The sequence below is a fragment of the Otolemur garnettii genome, unplaced genomic scaffold, assembly GCF_000181295.1.
Source record: "Otolemur garnettii isolate 467f Iridium unplaced genomic scaffold, OtoGar3 scaffold00085, whole genome shotgun sequence".
Taxonomy (NCBI): Eukaryota; Metazoa; Chordata; class Mammalia; order Primates; family Galagidae; genus Otolemur; species Otolemur garnettii.
The window spans coordinates 6,401,907-6,414,373 of NW_003852480.1; the positions used below are offsets into that span (position 1 = coordinate 6,401,907).

The following is a 12,467-nucleotide window of genomic DNA, read 5'->3' on the forward strand; positions in this document are numbered from 1 at the left end:
CACAAAGCACGAATCTCAGCTATCAGAGTCAAAGATGCCATTTAGATTTCACATATTAAACAGCTACAGTACAGCTTACAATGGCACAAATATGCCTATCACGTAAACACTAATAATATTTCATCCTTCGTTAATAGTCAGAAAAAACTGCATGGTTTGAAAGGTACTTTAACTTTTGTGGTCATTAAAAATCAGTAAGTAATTCAAGTGCAGGCATATAAAGGCAGGCAATTAATCCAAAGGCATGAAAATAAAGGCAGAAAACTCAGTTTTTCTATCTTTCCTTTACATAGGTGGATATCAGGACTACTGTAGAACACAACAATTAATACTATGGTTTCCCTAAAACGTAATGGAGTTTGAGAAACTACAAATGATGTCAAGATCCATAGTTTGCTTCATCAAATGCTTTTTCTAGCCCCTTTCAAAATTCTTTATTCATAGTAAGCAAGTCTTTAACCCTAGCAAATTTCCTGGGGTCTCTTGAAAGCAAGACTATATCTTCAACTTGTACTCGAGCTTGTCCTCCAATAGATATGACCTTGTGAGTCATTCAGCAATGAATGCTATGACAAGGCCTTCAAGAATATCTACTGACTCAGTATAAGGATTCTGCTCATCTCCAAAGCCATATATCATACATCTCAATTCTTCAGGAAAAAAGTCCCTGTTTTTTTCCCTGTCCACCTTCTGCACCTCCTCCAATTTCTTTATTTACTTCCTCAAAAGCAGGGTCTTTACTCATCATCTGCCACCCCATCAGCCCACAGCACCCAGAAGGCTGCCTCCCAGCCAGTTTCACTACTTCTGCAGCCTCACTTTCGTGACTTCCACATTAATATGAGTTTTCAAAAACAAACATCCATACTAGTGTGGGTAGTGTGGGAGGAAAGGAGGATAAGTTGGGGAAAGGACCGTTGGTAATAAAGCTGCTCCGCTGGTAATAAAGCTCCAAGTTCATCCCATCATAGATTTCATAGTCCCCTAGAGGCACATGGTCCTTAAAAGTCATGTACCACTTCTTAAGGACAATCTTGTTCCAACAGGTGCCAGTTTGGGCTGTAATCAGCTTCTTAAGGTCCCCAATGGTGTCATCGGTGTGGCATTTGACACGACCTTCTTCCCCAGACGGTCATTACAAACAACCTCTATCATCCTGGCTGGAGCTCCAAACTCAAACCTCCAACCTGCAGACAGCCACAACCTTTAGCCTCAAGTGCTCTCATGGAAGAGATTTTAAAAACCATGAGTGATTCTTTTGCAATCTCCAAGCATTTGAAAGCCATTGGAAGCCATGTCCAGTCTCTACTCCAGCCTTTCACAACACCCCCAACATAGTCCTTTCCTGTTCCTACTTGTCCTTCAAAGGCCAAGACATATTCTTAGCTGAATCCTATCACTGTTCTAAAATGAGAAGACCACAAACAAAAAAGAGAGCATTTCCCCAAATGTATTCAATTTTAATCTTTTCTTTCGTAATTTCATCCACTGCTGGTAACCACACCCGATCACTGATGAGTCTATGTCAATTAAATCTTTTTATGTTGTATCAGTGGTTTTTTTTTTATTATTATTGGAAGACAGGAGTGATGAAAAGTATCCTTAAATTTCTCCTGATAGTAATAGTATTTTACTAAATTTGCACATAATTGTACACTATATACCAACATTTGAAGTAAGTTTTTAACTTTATGTAGATTAATAGCATCTTTCGTAAAAAAAATACATATTAAAATATGAAAGTAGATCTTTCTGAGGAATAGCATAAGTGTTTGCTGAATAAATTTTAGGCTGCGTGATGGCTCACGCCTGTAATCCCAGCACTCTGAAAGGCTGAGGAGGGTGGATTGCTTGAACTCCAAGTTCAAGACCAGTCTATTCAAGAATTCTGATGATGTCATGATACTCCATACAAAGAGATAGAGTGAGACTCTGTCTCAAAAATAAATAAACATTTTAAAAATTTTTAAAAAGTAAAAATATATTTTAAAAGCAAACAGGAAAACTGTCTTCTATCAGTTCCAAGGAAATTGTTTAGAATCTCTCAGGCCTATATTTGACTGTAAATCAAGATTGAAGAAAAAAGAAAGCCTGAACTGTCATATTCCTTATTTTACACAGAGTGGCCACAACTTCCTGATAGAAATTCAACAAACATGTTGTCAGTGACCCACTTATTCTCAGAGCTTGGTAGAAATGTCCTCCCCCAGACAAATAGTTCATTTCAGTTCATGTTACTTCATTTCAGTGGGTGTTTGGTATTTCCTTGCTTTAATTAACACCATACTTCAAAAGGAGCTATCAAAATCACTGTGAATTTTTTTTAATTTCTCAAAATTTGAAAGTCTGCATTCAAAGCTTCACAGCATTGCTCTATAAATAAAACAAACAAACAAAACAAATATTTCTCCTGACTAGACCAATGGTAGTAACACAAAGCTGTATGTTCAAATGTCCATTAGTCAGTTATATGATGAGCTTGTAGAATCATTTTTATATTTATTTATCATATGACTTGCCTATTTTTTTTTTATAGTACAGTGAGATTTATTCTCTAAAACTCTTTTATACAATGCTACCTTTCCAAGGAAACTCTTAAGAGTATTAAAAGAACACTGATTTTCCACTGAACCTGGTTGGTACTTTAGCACTAAAAGAAACATTATTCATCCTACCCTATAAAATTTGTGGTCTCTATTATGTATTTAGCTTATTAAAAAACAATACTGGTATATAGTGTATTACATTTTCTTATGTATCAAATACAAATTCTTAGAACCTAAATGTTTTAGTGGTGCATCAACTATTCCAGTGCAAAAAGTCCTGGGATTTTCTGAGAATAGAGCCTCCAAAAGTTGAGACATTTTCCAGAAATGTACTAGAAGTATAATCACAACCGTAATTTCTCTCTATGCTGAGTACTTGGTCTCAGGGTTAGAAGAATGAAACCACAGACCACGATGACAAGTGACAAGATAAAGTTTATTGACGGAAAGAGTCATAAGCAAAAGAGGGAGAACAAAATCTCTAGAATCAGGGGAGACTCAAATGGGAAGTCCTCCCCTCCACAAATGCTTCCTGAGTCTTCAGTCTAAGGGGGTTGAAATCTTATCCTGCACATGGGGGTAGGAGGGTGGGGGGGTTGAGAAAGTATGCTACAGTTGGCCAGAGGTCTGCAGGTAGAAAATGATCACACAAGAGGGCTGCTGTGGTGGCTTGCACCTGTAATTCTAGTACTGTGGGAGGCCTAGGCAGGTGGATAGCTTGAGCTCAGGAGTTCGAGGTCAGCCTATGCAACAATGAGACCTGGTCTGTACTAAAAAATGAAAAAACTAGCCAGGTGTTGTGGCAGGCACCTATAATCCCAGCTACTTGGGAGGCTGAGGTAAAGGGATCACTTGAGCCCAAGAGTTTGAGGTTGCTGTGAGCTATGATCCCCAGCACTCTACTCAGGGTGACCAAGTGGGACTTTGTCTCAAAACAAAAACAAAAACAAAAACCCCAAAACTAAAATTGGCACAGTTTTTGGCTCAGGCAAGGAATTAGCATGTGTAAGACTGATGAAAGAGTTTCAACAACTTCACTGCACTGCCCCTGCACCCCCGCCTCTGTCTGCCTACTCACTCCTGAGGGCGCTCACTTCCAATTCTCTTTAAAAATTCTCTAACCTTTCTCTTTGTCCTTAAATACAATCTCTCTTTGTTATACTAAAGCCTATGCAAAGCTACCTATTTGCGCTGCCTGTCCTGCTCCAGTTTTACTTTCTGGTTTTACCCATTTTCACTTTTGATTTGTCCTGCAGAACTTTCTGCTACCACCAAGTCATCAAACCAGATTAACCAGGTTGGGGAAACCAGGCTCCTTGACCTCTAACTGGAGAACTGGAGGAGCAAGACACAGGGGTCACAATATCTATATTTTGCCCAAGATTTCCTACTGAGTAGTCTGAGACTAGAAGGTTATCATTTAATCATTCTGATTCTCAGTTTTCTTTTCTGTAAAATGATGGGATTGACTCCAAATCCTCTGGCATCTCTTCTAGTTCTAATACTCCATGATTGTTTTGGGCTTATTGACACCCTGTGCTGCCGATGCTTATACAAAAGTTTGAATGAAGAATAAGGCAGTAGAATCAAATTAGCCCAGATACGCCAACATTAAGTTAGGTGATTATAGTTCTTTATTCATCTTCCCTTCTCTTGCACAAAACACACTGGAAAGTTTATGTTAAACGTTTGATAAATTTTATTCTCTATGTTAGGAAGCTATTCTAATATTAGATAAGGACCCCTGCTGTCTTCCATCAGTGATTTTGAAAACTTACTGTGGCATATTAAATCGTACATTCCATCTATTTCAGTCCATGCTCAGACTGACCTCGTGTTAGGGCAGTGCAGTGAAGGCTCACGGTAGTCACTGAAATTATTAAAGAGAGAAGGAGCAAGTAAAGTTTTAGCAAGGAAGGAAAAGTTTATTTTAACCATTAGGACAGCAAACCAGGTCTCGTGCTAGGGACTGCAGGCATCATGGAGAGTACAGTGCTGGATTTTATATACAACTTTTGAGGGTTGTCAGCTCCTTCTTAGAAATTTCCCAAGATCTTGATCAACTCTATTCCCATAACATGTTCCCCAAACAACTCTTGTATATCTGTCCATATCAGAAAGTCTCAGTTATGTTAATCAGTCCCCCCCAAACAACCAGCTTCCCAGAACAACCCATCTGCAAGCTCTTGCACCTGCAAGGCCTCCATTAGCAATTATCCCCATCCTACAATAGCCCAGGTCAGCCTAGCCCAAGCAGTCCAAAATAACCCAACTGCCTCGGCCGTCCATCCTGCTCATGGCTAACTCACTGACTAACCTAACAATGTCACAGCATCTTTGTTGGTGAAAATGACATGTTGATGGGACAGTACTGGTCAGATTGAAGGAGAACTAAGAAAATGTAATTTTTTTTAATTCACAGCAAATGCCTTGAGTTACTTGTGGAAGTTACTTTTAAGTATACCATTCCAGAAATCTCATGCCATTACCTTATTGAGTTGCAATTACACTCTTGGAAAATGAGCGCAAAAGAGATGATTATTCTTTTGTACATTGCAATCTCCCAAGAGCCCAGGACATTGTGTAGGATGGAATAGGTATTCCAGAAATAGTTGTTGCAGTGAATTTAATAGAAATGGTTCGGTTCTTATCATGACCTCTTTAGAAGAAAATTGGTGCATTTAAGGCAGAAAATTTTCAGATTTAAAAACCAACAATGCATCTTTTCATACTGAGCAGAAAATTGGTCTTTTCATGGAATAGAATGCAATATGTGTTTTGAGAATTTATTAAATTAGTTTTTTTTCTGATTTTTGCTCAACTTAGAGTCACTGGGGGTAAATTTCAGTGTGGTAACACATTTTAAAATGCGCTGACATTAAATGCATGAATTGTACCTTCTTCTAAGTGTTTCTGAGCGTACACACAGATAAACATCAAGGGCTTAGTCCAGACACACGGTCTGAGCTAAAGGGGATGAGGAAGAGCTAGAGCCAGCTCACTTGAGTTACTCAGACCAAGGGCGGCACTGCCATGGGGGTGCTACACGTGCAGCTCCACTCTGAGATTATCAGTATCAGGCTTAATAAATGTCAAACGAGATGAATTTAAAGACTAAAGGAATTAGGCAGATGTGCTCATAGAGTAAGGAGTTGTAACATAGACAAATCTATACTTGCCTACAAACTTGCAAATGTGTTTCTAATAGTGTGACAAAAATTAATTTGTCATCTAGGTTCTGCTCTTCATGAAGCCCAAGAAGGTTTCTCTTAGAAGACCTATCGGTAGAATAACGTTATAATTGGCATATCTGGTATAATTATATCCACAGAAAGATATACATCTTACCATGTATAATCTTCCCATCAACCCCCTTGAAGTTGATAGGGGAAGAATCAGTCCTTGCTTACCTCACAAAGATGAAGTTATTTGAAATTGGCAACCAAAATAAATAGCAAGTAAATACAGAGATAAAAGGCAGAATTAATTCCTAAGTTTTAAGTGTATGTACTACATGATGAGGTATTCATCAGCATGATGTAAAGTAGACTTACTTTATGCAAAGAATATTTAATAAGTATATACTCTGTGCAAGGAACTCTGGTAGAACTGTGCAAAACAACTTATAATGCTTCAGATAGAACATAAATACGTCTGCACACACACACAACACGCATGCATCACACGTGTTGCTAACTAGAATGAGATAAATATTTTAAGAAGTATATATGTGATTATTTCTTACTGAAAATATCAGAGTAGATGCATCTGCATGAAACTGGTGGATTTAATCTCAGCCTCAATGAGAAAGTGATGATGGGACAACAATGAGTGGTCTGTGAGATGTGCAGCTAAAGTAGAGGCCATGATGATGGGGAAATCAGAGGAAGCAGGAGATAGATTTGAGAAATCTGAATAGTGTCTAGAATTCGTGCATAAATAAAAACTAAGCTACAAAGAAAAGCTTGATCAGAAACAGTGACAGTTCTGAATTACAACATAAGGATTTTTGACATCTTTCAGTATGCTGGGGGATCATTTAAATAAGAAAGAATGTATTTGGAGATTTTTAAATGAGAGTTTTCTTTTTAATAAAAAAAAATTTAAGGAGTTAAAAAATAGAAACTAACTAGGTGGTGTCTAAACTATTACGTCTAATAAATACCCATGGCTTGTAGTGACATGCTCAATAAAACTGTCAAAAATTAAATAAGATCTTGTTAAATGCAATTAAATGCCACCCTTTTTCAGATGTCTTCAGATTTAATCAAGGCTAACAATAAAAGAAATTATATTTTGGTGAGAAGTGGAAAATTGGCAAGAATATTATGTTAAAATCTCAAGAAGGTCAATATCAGATTTAGGCAAATTACACTGGCAACCATAGGCAGGAAGTATCATACACCACATAACAGAGGGAAAAAAAAGGAACAGAGTTTATTCTAATCTTGCTATTTAACTTATTTTTAACTTCCCTTACCAATAGGGAAAAATCTAAGTCCCACCATCCACTATCAATTTACATATTTGTTCATCTCTTGTATACATGCAAAACAGTGTTTAAATGGGTAACTCATAATACCAGGAGAAACAAATTTCCTACTCGAGTCTACTGTTTACATACATTTCCTTTTGTCTTTAGCCTAGAGACAGTTTCTCTCCAAAATACCATTTTCCAAACTTAAATACAGTTGTTGCTGACTATGAATACTGTTGTTATAAACATTTGCCTATATGATTTTGTATGAACCCAAGTTTTAAAAAAAAAAAAAGTGTTTAAAAAAAAATGAATGCTTTAACCAGGAAAAAAAATGGGATCTATAAACATAATTAGATGTAAAACATAGATCTGGTTGCACAAGAGAGAAAGATGGTACTATCTGTAACATGGAAGTTTATGTTTCTCTCATGGGCAATTCTGAAGATGGTGATTCTAAGGTGACGTGCCCTGTAGAGCCAAGTCACTTCTTTCTTGCTGCTCAGTCACTCAGGTCTCTCATTTTTGTCAAGCGGCCAAATAAGCTACTAAAGCTATTTCAGCTCCAGCCTTTACATCATCATTCCAGCCAGGAAGAAGAAAAAAAAAGAAAAAGAACATCCCTCTCTGTTTAGGAAAATCCAAGGATTGACGCATACGACTCCCACGTACATGGCATTGGCCAAAACCTAGTCCTGTGGACACATCTATCTTCAAGGGAATCTTAAAATATAATTTTTATTTTTGTCACCCACCTATCTGACTAAAACTTTAGGAGTAAGATACATGTTCTAGTAAAGGAGGGAAGAGTGAATATTATAAAATATTTCTGAGGTAGTTTTGTTTATATGACTAAATGCTGACCAGTGAAATGTATGAAGAAGTGGTATATGGTACTTCTAGGAAAAAGAAGTGATATTTTTTCCTTTTCTTTACTGGTAGCCGGCATATAAACAGGATGACTGAAGCTGGTATAAGTAAATGTGTCTAAAAGGGGAATTCAGGATAGCTTGTAAGCTATTATTTATGAAGGAAGGAGAAAACTATGACACACTGGAGTCAGCCATGATTTTCTAACTCATCTATATTTCTTCATGACAGAGAAATTAACCTCTATCGTTTTCTACAGTAGGGTGTTTTTATGTTTTCTGTCAAAGGCAAACCTAATCCTACATAATATAAAAGAAAATCAGCGGTTCCTTTAACAATAACTCTATCCAAATCACTATCACGATAAGATAGACGTGTTTTTTGAAGTTTCCAGGGATAAAATTTGGCTTAACTACTGAATTTACAGGCAAATAAGTATCAGTTCATAGATTGTTTACTGGCTGTCTAGTGTGTGTCAGAGAGACATTGCGTGAGCCTCAGGGACACTGCATAAACTAAACTAAAAAGGTTCTCATTTGGGAAAGTCTCTGACTAGCTAAGGGCAAATATTTTAATAAAGTAATTTTATTATCTTATTAAAGATAATGTCTAAGTGTATAATTTGAGAAATTTTTATAATGAAAATGAAGAGTTTGAAGTTTGGGGTTGACAGGCACATCCTTGTGTAGGTATCCTACGTGGAATGGGCTGCATTCATCATTCCTTACCTTTGATTTGGAGGCACAAAGATACATCGATTTGCAGGATGATAACTTGGGAATGTGGTAGAGAAAACTGGAGTGTATAAAACGGACTCCTTAAGATTGAAGGTCCCTTGCGAAGTATCTGCAGGTCCTATGATTTGAGAATCTTACAGAAATCATTCTATAAATCTTGAGGTTACTTAAGGAGTAAATTCTAAATAATCTGTTTTAAATGTTCATTGTATGTATCTCATTAAGCTTGTATATTTTGAGTCATAAGAAAGCTCATGATATTGAAAGGAGTATGTTTAATTCCAGATCCTGATTTCTGCCTGCTTGGGAGTTAGGATGCCTTTTCTCTTCTTCCGTGACATTTCACACAGGTGTTTTATGCATTAGCTGCTTTAATAAATAGGTATTGTGGAGTAACTCCTCTCGTCTCAAACTGATGCTCAATTAAACCTCTGGGATGCCAGATAATTCCAAAAAGACATTAGTTCCATGTTCATAGTGTAAATGTTTTGAGGAACTCAAAGAAAAGCAGCATAACAACTGGTAATGCAATGGCCTTATTAATCCCATAAGCTTTCTTATTCTATTCAAAATAGCGGAGTGCCTCACAAACAGCTAATGCAAATGGATTTTAAAGCCTTTTGTTGCAAGATTAGAATGGAGATATATCCTGACATGTTCTTATTAATTCTAAAGGTGCCATGTCTGCTTTCTCTAGGCTATCTAATTAGTCTAATTATAAAGCTATTGGAAATTTAGCTTGGCAAATTCAGACGTGGCAATCCAAAGTAGCTTAAAAGTGATCTATGGTTCTGCATCTAGAAGCAGTTTTCATCTTGAAATGACTCCCTATAGCATTGTATTTTATCTTCAAGCGGTATTAGTGCCTGTGCACTATCAACTCAAAATAACTTAACAATGTAATTTAGTTGACTTATAAAAAATTGCTAATGCTTAAGAAAAAGTGGCATAATTATATTTAAAGACTTGAGGACACCAAACAGTACAGATCTCTCCAAAGGAAAGCATATAATCTAGCCTCTGATAGTCACCATTCCACTCTGTAGCCTCAGGAGATCCACTTCATTACCTCCCACATAAGTGTGTGAGTAAGAACATGCGATATTTATCCCTTCGTGCCTGGCTTATTTCCCTAACAGAATGATCTCCTGCTCCATCTATGTGGCTGCAAATGACAGGATTTCATGCTTTTTAATGGCTATTTCAAAATAGCTAGAAGAGAATTAGAATGTTCTCAACGTCAAGAAACAGTAAATGTTTGAGGTGATGGATATCCCAATTATTCTGATTTGATCATTACACCTTGTATACATGTATCCAAATATCACTCATATCCCCAAATTTCATAAAGCTATTAAACACAGGCAGTCCTTGAGTTACAAGCATCCGGCTGATGTATGGCTTACACTTGCGAATGGAGGCTACTATAGGTAATAGATACATGTACCTGTTCCAACTTACATGCAAATTCAACTTAACAACAAACCAACAGAACCCACCTCATTCATAACTTAGGGACTGTCTGTATCAACAAAAATACGTAGCTAATATAAAAATAGTTCAATTTTTCAACAAACTTAAGAAGCTATCATTTTTAAACTACTGCTTCTGAAAGAGGTTTGTGTTGGTGACCATTATAAAAGCAACATTCATGGAAAGAAACTCAGGATAAGGGATAATTCCATACAGGGGAGAGATGATGGCTCTCGCAGGGTTTTCCAAGGAATTCTGCACACTTGGGATGCTAGTCTGAGAGACAAATGCCATATACATGCTTTATGATCATATCACTTTGGTAAGTGCTGAGTGATAAGAATATAATCTATTTTTCTAACAGTCTTTAATTTTCTCTATTTGTTTTTGTTTCATGTAACTAATTTTGAATGAATCAGACAAAACAAAACTAGTCTTATTTCATTTTAGGAATTTGAGGCCTAGATTTACAGGTCTTGGCTTCATTGATTGAACTGCACTCAGCATTTCACGCACAGCTCACACGTTATCACAGAAAGAGCCGCGTAATGATCCAGAACCGAGGTCAGATCTTTTACTGCCATGTACTAGTTAATGATCTTGAGTTACTTACTGAAACTTCATGAATTTCTATTATTTAATTGGTAATAAAAACAAAGAAAGAGCAGATAATGATAATACTATTTACCTGATACAGTGTACATAAATTTTAAGTCCTGCAATACATGCCATGAATCAGGATTTATTTATTTATTTTTTTTTTTTTGCAGTTTTTGGCCAGGGCCGGGCTTGAACCCGCTACCCCTGGTACATGGAGTCCACGCCCTACTCCTTGAGCCATAGGTAACCCCTCATCACTATTATTTTTTTAACCCTCCAGAAATATATTCATACTTTTACAGTAAAGAAAAAGTGATATATGTAAATTAAAATAAGATTTTAACAGCCAGCATGAGTTCCTATTTTTGCAACCATTAGCATGAAACAAACTGCTGGTTTGAACTAAGCAGGAACCTTTAGTATCAATTGTTTACAAAGAAAGATCCATGAAAGTTTACAACAAAAACTTGTAGAACATTCCTGCAATTCCATGAGTCAATATTTTTAATAAATTATTTTTAAAAGTATTGCCATTGTAACTATTATTGACTTTGTATTTACATTCATGAATCTTTAAATAAAAATGTAGTTTTAGAATAATATAGGCTCTTCTCTCTTTTTATGCTTTGTTATAGTGTAACTTTAAGAGGATGAAGAAAAATTCCATGATTGTAGCACTACCAACATACATACAAAATGTTGATGCAGTTTCAGTGATTTGTTAAGAATAGAAACCTCCACTTCTTGGAGGCACACATGATACCATAGTTACCAGTATTTCATGCCCAGGTTTGATGAGCTGTATAAAGACGTCCACCTGTGTTTCTGGTTTCACCCATACCAGAATAACTTGTATTTCAATTACAATGTAGGAATTGTGGGAGGGAGATTAGTGGTGGGACTATGAAGATAGTTTAAAGGTATTTCATATTTGATTCTTAAAAGTTACAGACTTATACAGCTATGAATTTATAAATCTATTCTAAATTAATCATCATAGGCTTTTCAATACTCAAATGTTATGATTTTGTGTGACATATACATTTGGATATATACATATAGATTAGTGAGTAACATGTTATAAGGAAAATCAGATCTTTTGTAAAGTTTTTGAGTATAGAAAAATTTTTGAGTTGAGAGACTTTTTGGGAAATTTTTGAGTATCAGAAAAGTTCTGAGTTGAGAAAGATGTAATCTAGGCCAGAACATGATGTAATATATGAAAGCATACAGAACAAGATTTTTAAAAATAGGCTTTAAATTTTAGAGCAGTTTTAAGTGAACAACAAAATTGAGCAGAAGGTACAGAGACTTTCTCTGTGCTCCCTGGCCCTCTTTATCCACACTTCCCAGAATGGTACACTGGTTATAACTGATGAATCTGCAGCGACACATTAGCTTCTAGAGTCCGCCGTCTATGTTAGGTTTACAGCAGTCCAGGTGTTGTGGGTTCTATGGGTTTGACAAATGTATACTGGTTTGATACTCCAGCACTATAGCATTATTTTGCCCTAAAAATCCCCTGTTAAATCACAAACAATTTTAAATGATTTTTCATCTTTAATTTAGAGAGAAAGAGACATGGGCCAATAGATAGAATACTCTTTTTTAAAAAAATAGCAATTTAAAGACACTGTGAAGAAAATGTAATGGCTTTGAGCCATTTGGGGAAAAAAAATGAACTTAGCCTTTAAAAACCAAAAGCGATTCAGGAAATTGAGAGGCTTAAAAGGAATTTTTCTTTTTTAATGGAATGAGTGAGCT

The 12,467-nt window shown here is 36.2% G+C and overlaps 2 pseudogenes; both read right to left on the minus strand.

Annotated features, from left to right (window-relative positions):
• Positions 1 to 379: 379 nt before the first annotated feature.
• LOC100950319 lies at positions 380 to 745 on the minus strand (annotated as a pseudogene).
• Positions 746 to 835: 90 nt separating this feature from the next.
• On the minus strand, positions 836 to 1,155 carry LOC111726891 (annotated as a pseudogene).
• Positions 1,156 to 12,467: the final 11,312 nt, after the last annotated feature.